We start from the raw sequence: 10,132 nt of genomic DNA, 5'->3' as shown, positions 1-10,132 counted from the left end.
TGTAATTTTCTTTGCCTACGGGTGTATTATCTCCACAAATAGATTTTAAGCTACCTGAAAGTGAGGCATTAATCTGAAATCTCTTTTTATCCCCTGATTCTTCAAGAGTCTTCTCTTACCTAATTCTTGATAAATTTTTGCAACATACATTTTTTTCAGCACATAACCTGATTTCTCTATGTAAATATCTCACTCTGTATTTTAACTTGATACACTCTGATAAACAAAAAATATATTAAATGCAATTCATCTTTTGTGATCTTAGACCATAGTTTACAAGTCAAATACCGAAAACATTAGAGGTGAAGGTTAGTTCTTTGCATATTTATATGCAATTTTCCCAAAGAAATTCATTACATGTACATGAAAAATTATTTATCACCTAGATAAAAATCTACCTGGCATTCAGTCTTCCTGCAGTACAACATTCACTGGTTGAATCATCAGGTTCTTCAGCTATAAGCTTAAAAGATTTAGAAAGTCAAGAGAATGTCAAAAGCTCCTAAGATTTACATCTTAAAAAATCATCTTTTGTGATCTTCTGCCATATTGCTTGGCATCCAACCAATATTTACTGAGTACATATATAAATTAGTAATTTTATAGGATTTTATAAGTTCATAGGATACCCAGTGAAAATAAAAGTCCTTAAATTGCAGTTTACATTCCTGTGAGTGTGTGGCTGTGTATGCATGTGTATGGAAGCAAGAGTGGACAGTGAATATGGAAGATGTCAAACTGTTACAAGTAAGCAAAGAAAATAAAGCAAGTGAGGGGGTAGAGAGTGATGGATATTGAGATTAATTTTCACACATGGGTAGAGAAGGACTCGCTGGTGAGATTACATTGAGAAAAGACAAATAAAGTAAGTCATTTGGCTATTCAAAGGAACAAAAAACAGATAACACAATCTGAGCAAGAGGAAATGTGCAGACAGAGGTTCATTCTAGGGCTAAGATTTTTTTTTTCTTTTGCTGGTAAATAGTTCCCAAAATCTAGTTAATTATGCATGAGTTATCCTGACAAGAGAGTTAATAAGCCACACATGTTTGAGGTACGTGCAACTAAATCATCCTATCTAATAATAGACAAACATGGTAATTAACCATACCTCCGACACACTTCCCATTGGCTAATCAGGGAGATATGCAAATTAACTGCCAACCAAGATGGCGGCCGGCAGCCAGGCAGCTGAAGCAAACAGGAGGCTTGCTTGCTCCATGATGGAGGAAGCCAAGGTTCCCCACCTGCCACTGCTGGGCTCTTAGCTGCACTCAAAGCAACTATGTTGCAATTATAGAAGCTAAACAATCCCCAGAAACCTGCTTTCAGCCAGCCGGGCCTCAGAGCTGGAGTTGCAACAGTGTTTCAATTATAGAAGACAAACAAACCCAGATCCCTGCTTTCAGCAGCTGAGGTCTCAGAGCTGGAGCCGAGCCTCAGAGCTAAAGCCGGCTCTCAGCTCCAGTGACAGCCATAGAAGGTAAATAAATCCCAAAATAAAAAAGAAAAAAAAAAAAGGAGAGGTTGGGAGCTTCAGTCACCTGCCAGCCTGAAAACGGCCCTCAGCCCCTCACCCAGACTGGCCAGGCACCCCAGTGGGGACGCCAACCCTGAAGCAACAAGATGGCGGCTAATTTGCATACTGAAGGCGGGCGGCAGCGGGCAAGGCTGTCCACTGTCCCTGGACCTGGATCTGTGACCCTGCCGGGCGGGGGGCAGTGCTTGAGGCTGTCCACGGGACCAAGACACGGATCTGTGACCCTGCCGGGCGGGGGGGCAGGGCTTAAGGCTGTCTGTGGTCCCGGGACCCGAATCCGTGACCCTTCCTGGAGGGGTGGCAGCTCGCACAGGGGCGGATCGGCCGGGGTTGGGCAGGGCAGGACGCCTGGCTTCTGCCCAGCCCCAGTCACTCTGGGCAGGTGAGCAGTGCAGAGAGCTTCTGGACAGGGGAGGCAGGCCAGTGGAGGGCGGCATGTACTCCCCACATGGCGGTGGTGACAGCTGTGAGCGTGCCAAGCGGAGCCTGCAGGCTGAGCTGAAGTAGCGCCTGCAGGCCATCAGCGCCCAGGAGTGGCTGCACAAGACACGCCTCCTGGCCCAGAAGGTGCAGGATCGCAGGGACAGCCACCGTGGCAGGCCAGACTGACGTCCTCCTGGCCGCACCACAGGGGTTTGCGGATCTGCAAAGCCAGAGGCCTCCAGTGTGCACATCCTCCCCTGGCGTGCGAACATCCCCCAGCACACTGTCACCATCCCACACCTGCAACAGTTGCAAACCAAGGCGTACACAAGTTCCCCCCACCTCCACAGCACTTCCATCAACCTGGCATGCCTAACACACCCACAGGATGTGCACACATCCCCTCTGATGCGCTCACATCCTTTGGAGAGTGTCTGAGTGTTCTGGGTGCTGAGAGTGGGCGCCTGTGAGATGACAGTGAGAGGGCGGAGTGGTGATGCCCTGTTCCCACGGAGGCCAGTGCAGCTACGAGATCACCTCTGGGGGCTTAATGCAGGTGCTGAGGCAGGAGCAGGTGCAGACAGACACACCTGGTGGGCACGGGCAGCCCTCACTGAGGTGCCTTCAGTCAGCGTTCAAGATCAAGAACCCAGAGGCGGAGAGGAATTCCGTCCTCTCAGTGAAACAGTGGGATAGTCGGGGTGACTGTAGAGGAGGAATGTGCACTTTAGGTGCCAGCACCCATGAGCGAAGGCTGCCCTGACTGAGCCTCGCTTGCTTGGGGCCTAGGGCACTCCTGCCAGGCAGCGGGTGACAGGATGTGCTTTTCCGAATTAATGAGAGAAAATGTTGATTCTCCTGCTGCCCACGAAGGTGGAAAGTGAAGTGGGGAGACATGTGGGGAGTGAGCAAGGTTCCCTGTCTGGGGGTTCCAAATCTGCTGTTGGTTTCTTTCACCGCTGACTAGAGATATATAGAATGTCCCCCCAAAATGTATACACACTTTGAATACCTACTAATTCCAATGGTTTTAAGTATAAGAAAGAAACAACAATGGAGCTGTTATCTGTTAAAAGTGTGGGCACAAACAGGTAGTTGGACATTCCCTGAGGGGTCTCAGATTGGAGAGGGTGAAGGCCAGACTGAGGGGCCCCTTCCCCCCCCTACCCCAGTGCATGAATTTTGTGCACCGGGCTACTAGTAATTAATAATGTCTTACTATCAGGCCTTTCTTGACTGTCCATCATCAGGTTAACAAACTTGGGTATAGACTAGACTCCTTAGATCAGTGCTTCTCAATTTTAATTTATGTACAAAATACCTGGGGATACTACTAAAATGCTTCAGATGGTCTAGGGTGGGGCCTGAGATTCTCATTTTTTAAGTTTCCCAGTGATACCAATACTACTTGTCCAAGGACCACACTTCAAGTAGAAAGGAACTAGGGAACTGGCTTAAAACCCAGACTTGGGGGCTCTGTGCCTCACTTACTAAATTGGAATTTTCTAGAAATCTTATTCCTTTTTAGTTTCTCTACTAACTCCAATGAATAAAAAAGTTATAAACCACAAACTATGACACATAATGTAAAGAACTCAATAGGGTAGATAAGAGTCCAATTTCCAATTAATTTTTCTAACATCTAATTTTCTCTCAAACCTTAAAGGAAGCTCATCAAGGGAAGCACTCCTGAGAATTGGGTTCTTAAAGTAGAAGGCTGCTTGGGAAGGCAATGCTCCATCAGGATATAGATGATCTCTCTGCTGTCCTCTTAACTCAAAGTACAGCAAGTCCTTGATAATGTCCTCTAAGTCAACGTAGTTTCCTGATAATCTGATGAGAGAAAAATAATAATTGATTCCCTGTTGAGGCCACTCACTGTCTGTGTGGAGTTTGCACGTTCTCCCATGTCTGCATGGGTTTTCTCTGGGGACATTGGTTCCAAAGATGTGTATGTGAGGTGAACTGGTGTGTCTGAATTGTCCCAGTCTGGGTGAGTATGTGAGTGTGTGTGTGTGTGTGTGTGTGTGTGTGTGCATCCTGCCATGGAAGGGTGTCCTGTCCAGGATAGACTCCTGCATTGCTCCCTGAGCTGCTCTCTAGCCACCCAGACCTTGAAATGGAATAAGCAGGTTGGAAAATAATTATCTAACTTGCTTTTACTAATCTTTCTTAAATGTATGTACAGCTCACATTTCATGTTTAATATTAGAAGCGGGCCCTGGCTAGTTTGGCTCAGTGGATACAGTGTCAGCCTGTGGACTGAAGGGTCCCAAGTTCGATTCCGGTCAAGGGCACGTGTCTGGTTGCAGGCTCCATCCCTGGGGATCCAGCAGGAGGCAGACAACCAATGATTTTCTCTCACCATTGATGTTTCTATCTCTCCCTCCCTCTTCCTCTCTCTGAAATCATAAAAATATTTTTTTAATAAAAGAAGTGGTTTGGGCCCTATCTGGTTTGGCTCAATAGATAGAGTGTCAGCCTACGGACTGAAGGGTACCAGGTTTGATTACAGTTAAGGGCACATGCCTGGGTTGTGGACTCCATCCCCAGTAGGGGATGTGCAGGAGGTAGCAGGTCAATGATTCTCTCTCATCATTGATATTTCTATCTCTCTCTCCCTCTTCCTTCCTCTCTCTGAAATCAATAAAATATATATGTATATAATAATAATAATAAACAGTGGTTTGGACTTTTATTTAGAATTTTGGTGGTGTTTTGGGACCATAAATATGCTGTAGGAAATTAATTCTTGTTTATTCCAGCCTGTGGTAAAATTAGTTTTTGTTATACATGGTTTTGCTTAAAGTCACAGTTTCCAGTAGAATCCTTTAACTGTGACAACCAAAAATATCTATACATATTGCAAAATGCCCCCCCACACACACACACACTCCTGTACCAGGTGGGAAGGCAACAAAAATCATCTCCAAGTTCCCAAGCTGCCTCACTGGGAGTGATATGGCAGTAGTTCTAGCCCTTGGTTCCAGTACCCATGCATTGTTCTGTCATTTGGGTAGAATACAAAATAATATTCACATGGTGTACGCTATGTCCTCATGGAGAATGGCACAGGGTATATTCTTTAAGATAACCTTGCAGCTGTTCTTCTTAAAAAACACCCTTAACTGTATTTGTCAGGGACTGGGGGATAAAACCCTTGGTGGGTCTATGGACCAAGTGGACACTCTGTGAGCCAGACCTTGGCCAGGACTTCATTACCGAGTCCTCAAGAACCAGTGTAAGAGTGACCTTGGTTATCAATATCGATTCAGACCCTGTGCTCTAGGTCTAAAATCCCTATTCCCCTTTCTTCCAGTATATAGTAGATGTCATACATTTATTTAGAAAAGCGCTGGGGCTATCACTACTATACAGGCCTGTTGTGGAGTCCTTCCTTTGGGGTGTGAGCTGTGTCTCCTGAAGACAGTGGATTCTACTTGTAGACCTGGCTCGTGTCTGGAAACTGGGCCTGAGAATGTGACATTGTATTGCTGAAGCTGCCCTCAGCATCCTCATTACCCACCTTCCTTTTATTTATTGTACAAATTAAGCAGAATTCCTGTTGGCTTCCCTTCTCTCTAGTGCCTCAGAACATTGTGTTCTATGTTTTCAATAGCTCTCTGTGGGTCGGGATCACAGGCTGCCACTCAGACCTTGCTATTCATTATGGTAATTGCTCCCACCTGAATTCTGCTGCTTAAGTGCTACCAGCTGGACTCTGCTTTTTCAGGATCCTTATTACTCTCAGGGACCTCTGTTCTGAATCAGCATTTTCTACAATGAGCCTCGCCTACAGAGGACAACTACCAAGGGGCTTCTCAGTGATACTGGCTCACTCCGACATGCTCTTTTCTGCTTTGATAAATGGAGGGTCCTTTGGGCCCTCCCACAGTTGGCTGGTGGGTTTTCCCCCTTATCTAGTACAGCCATTACAGCACACACACCTGCTTGAGCCTTAGAGACTGTCAGAGACTGAATGTTTGCGTCACCACCACCACCACCCCCACTGCCAAATCCACATGTTGAAGCCTTTTCCTCCAATGTGATGCTATTAGGAGGTGGGGCCCTTAGGAGAGAGATTTCAATGAGATCATGAGGATGGAGACCTCATAACTGGATTGGTTTTCCTTTGAGAAAAGGAAGAATCATGAGAGCTTCCTCTCTCTGTGTCATGTAATGATAATGTAAAGATATCACAAGAAGGCAGAGGTCTGCCAGCCAGGAAGAGAGCTCTCACCATGAAATGAATGTGCCAGCATTTTGATCTTGGCTTTGCCTGTAGTTTCAGCCATCCAGTCTCTGGTATTTTGCTTTATTAGCCTGAGCAAACTAAGAGAGCCCCTCCTCTAGCATGTATTTTAGGTCATCGCTTTTCCTAAACTTCCAAGAGTACCCTACTAGCTTATTAGCACTGTTTTGTTTGGGTCTCTGCCAAAATATTAAATCTTATTTTAGGAGAGAACTTTCTGTTATCCAACTTTCTGCTTCTCTCTGTCAGCAGACAGGGACTGCGCCCAGAGAGGGTGTGCCGCGGGCAGGCCTGTAGTGTGTGGGTTCCTGGCTTCATGCAGGCAAGATTTCACAACAGGAGCCCATGTGATTTTGAGCACGTGTTTACTAAAGCTGGGGACAGGGAAATGAAGGGAGGGCTTAGGTAGAAGAAGCAACAGGAGAGAGCCTAGGCGGGGCTGCTTTGGCCCCTAGGAATGTCATAGGGAAGAAGTGAGCCAAGGCGAGGCTGACATGAGCCCACTGGGAAGTGAAAGTCACCGCTACAGAAGTGAGCCAAGGTGGGGCTCTGTTAGCTCCATGGAAAGTCAGAGAAAACGGAGGCCCTGGAGACAGGCTCAGGGTGTAAGCCCAAACAAGCTGACTCTGCCCGCTGATTCCCTGGTTGCAAGTCTCATGGGGACTCTTGGAGCTTAGGAGAAAGGAAGTAAAAAGTTCAAGCATGCTCCAGAGAGCCCACCCAGCATCGTTTGTCTTGAAGGTTTTATCTTTCGTCTGTGGCAAGAGTCGTAGGGGAGAGTTTCAGTAGAATATCAGCTTTCCAAGTGCATTTTTAACAGGCTGATGCATCAACATGAGTGTAGAGGGGAGTTGGGGATTATTCTCTGGTCAGTCTCACCACTTTATTTTTATCTTGGGTCTGTCTGGCTCTCATAAGGTTTTTTGTTATTTGTTCCCCTGACTTCATCCGCCCTTGGGTTTGGCTGGTACACATGGTATTAATTGGGTCTCTTCCCTCTATCTCCCTGACCAGGGTGATTTAAGCTATTTAGTCTCTGGTCAGGGAAGAGAGGTAAAAACCATTTGGTCGCAAGTGTCCTTGATTAGGGAAGGTAGGCCTTGTGATTCACTGGCTGCCTGTAAACTGGCCAAATTGCTTGGCCTTGTTTCATTATCTCGTCTCAGTTTCCCCATTCCACTTGCCCAGGAATTTTCCTAGCTCCTTACTGTCCTGCCTCCGCTCCTTGATCCTGCACCCTTAACTGCTCTCTCTTCATTGTCTGGTGTAGCTTCCTAGAAGCGGATGCTTCTTTGGCGGGTAATCCTTTTCTGGCTAATGCCGCATTGACCCCCACTAGGGGTGGCCAGGTAGGAAAGTAAGGGTGCATTCTGCAGGGCACAGCATAGTGTCTTGCAAGGCAGGGGCCTCTGCATTGCCTACAAGCAAAGGGCAACACTTTGTTAACTAAGGCACTGGGTGACTTCTGCATGTTTGGGGATTCAGGGAGATCTGGAGTTTCAGAGATCTCAGCCTCATAAACCTAGATGCCCCTGTCTCAAATCTCAAGTCTCTGCCTTGACAACACCTAATCTCTCTGTTCCAAGCTTGCCAAGGTTTAGATTTCAAACCTCTCTGGAGCTCTCCTGCCTTTAGAATTAAGTTCTGGGCCTAGCTGTTGTTGTTTTTTCTGCCGTCTACCTGCAGGTGATGGGAATCTCTTTAGAGGCAGCCAAAGAAATACTCTGTCACATTTCACCTTAAATTGGTGACCATTCACCTCCAGCATGTTTTCTTTCTAATCTTACAATAGTTCCCAGTAACAACCAGCCAATCTCATAATTCTTAAAATGACTACTTTCCCTGTACTTCTCTTGAGATGTTCCACCAGGTCTTACATTCCTCTCATGGGTATTCATCCCCATTTACTCCCATTGAGGGGTTTCTCAACTACTTCCTTAGAGAATCCCAAGGGCTATGGGTGCTCTACTGACCGTCAGATGTGGGTGTTCATTGTCATGTGGCCGGCAGGTGAGTCAAGCCTCCAATTCTCATTTTACTAGTAGAGATGGCTTCCTTGGGACCATTCCTGACACCAACTCTCCTGGAAACAAAATGCAGCAGAGATTTCTATATGGGAGGAATGTTGGTAGCACACCCAGGACCACTGCTGTAAGGCTGTGAAGAAAACAGGATTAGGGGGGAAAAGGTTACACTGCAATTTAGTTACAGTAATTGTACTTCAGTTGATCCTATGGGAGCTCTAGAGCTGGAGGGGCCCTTCCAAGTCATCCCACGCTGAGGCAAAGCGTCATTTTATTGTTTATAAATAACAGCTTAATAAACCAAAGAATAATACTTACACTCTTATGACAAGTAAATAAAAATTCAAAATAATATCATTAAAGGGGACTGAAGATGTTTCTGAAGATTTCATAAGACAAAGGAGAGGGTTAGCACATACAAAATACAAATTTATTAAAATCCCTTTTAAAACTCTTTTGCCCAATATCCCACTCCTCAAATGAGTTGCTACATCTCTCTTCCAGTCTTATTCTACCTGCAGAATTAACCCTTCTGGAACATTTCCAACAACAACTTCAGCTGAGTTCTGCCTTCTCATTTGCATCCATATTTTCTGGACCATTTCTTTCTTATAGTTTGGCTCTCTCTCTCTCTCAGCTTCTGTTGTTTGCAGGCCCATCCACTGGACTACTTTACTATCCAAGGATTATCTTTGGGATCCATCTGACTTTGAAGGATAAGGACTGGAAATAATAAATGCTTTGTGTTTAATATTGCAACCTCTAACATCTGCACACGCTAATTATAGCTCTCAAACGTTGCCCACCAGTAAAAATAAAACCTTTTAGTGTTTTACTTTTAATAGTCCTCATTTCTAAAGGATAAAAATCAAAATTCATCAGTATCAACCGAAAGTTGTAACGTTATAAACTAGTTTCAGTAGGAAAACTCAAAAGCTATCTCTCAAAAGATGCTGCTTTTCTCACAGCAGAATAGTTTAAACAAATGTACATCAAAGATGAATAATGGACATCTGTAATACCTTCGACAATAAAGATAAATTTTAAAAATACTTTGATCTAAATAAAAATTAAAATACAACCTATCAAAATTGGTGGGATGCAAAAAAATTAATAATGTTTTAAGCAAAACTTTATCTTACTCTATGTAGAAAAAATTGACTTCACTATAAATGTATATTTCAGTGAAGTGGTAGATTATGCAGCAACTCATCCTAAGACCTGTTTTTAAGTGGTGATTGCAAATGAGAGTGACGCCTCATCTTTTAGATGTTTAAAAACCAGTGTCTGGTCTCTGCCTCAAATACTATCTTAAGTAACCTATCTTATTAGCTAATAGGTGAGCTCAGAATTTTTTATGCCAGGAGAGAAAATCAGAAATTGCTAAGCATCAACAGTTTATGTTAGATGGAGTTATGATGCCAGGAGATAATGTGAGAGAATGAGCCAGGTAAATAAGCAGTTCTCTCTAGCATGAGAGTAGGCTGTTTATGAAATGCCCAGGAGGATTTTTTCATGCCCTTTATTCATCTTTACAGGACCACTGGTAAGCTGCTTTAGCACTGCATTAGACTCGACCAAGGTTTTCTTTCCTGATTTATTTATCAATCCAAAGCCAGCTCTCTTCAGTAAGGAAAATACATTGAAAAGAAAAAAAAAAACATCTTTAATATCTGGGACCATTCCAAAAAATTTGAAAATAAATGTGCAGATTTTGCCCCAATGAACTGTACTATCATTACACACACACACAAAAAGGATTGCTTCATACTTGATCCACTGCCTGTGTTCTGATTTTGGCAATAGATTCTAAAATATACCACTTAAATATAATGCAAGCATTCACCATGAAGCCTGATTATTTAGATATTAACTTCTAAAAGCCTTAGAGAT

General features: G+C 44.4%; 1 long non-coding RNA gene across 1 annotated transcript; it reads right to left on the bottom strand.

Annotated features, from left to right (window-relative positions):
• Positions 1-450: 450 nt before the first annotated feature.
• On the bottom strand, positions 451-8,282 carry LOC139016934 (uncharacterized). Its single transcript, XR_011472739.1, has 3 exons — positions 8,189-8,282; positions 3,623-3,796; positions 451-463 (listed from the first exon to the last, which is right to left on the bottom strand). It is a non-coding gene; the product is annotated as an uncharacterized lncRNA (long non-coding RNA).
• Between the last annotated feature and the right edge of the window lie 1,850 nt (positions 8,283-10,132).

The sequence above is a fragment of the Myotis yumanensis genome, unplaced genomic scaffold, assembly GCF_028538775.1.
Source record: "Myotis yumanensis isolate MYYU_CA2020_CCGP unplaced genomic scaffold, mMyoYum1.0.hap1 SCAF_9, whole genome shotgun sequence".
Taxonomy (NCBI): domain Eukaryota; kingdom Metazoa; phylum Chordata; class Mammalia; order Chiroptera; family Vespertilionidae; genus Myotis; species Myotis yumanensis.
Note: the sequence above shows the minus strand (reverse complement) of the source record. Positions and strands in the feature narration are given on the sequence as shown.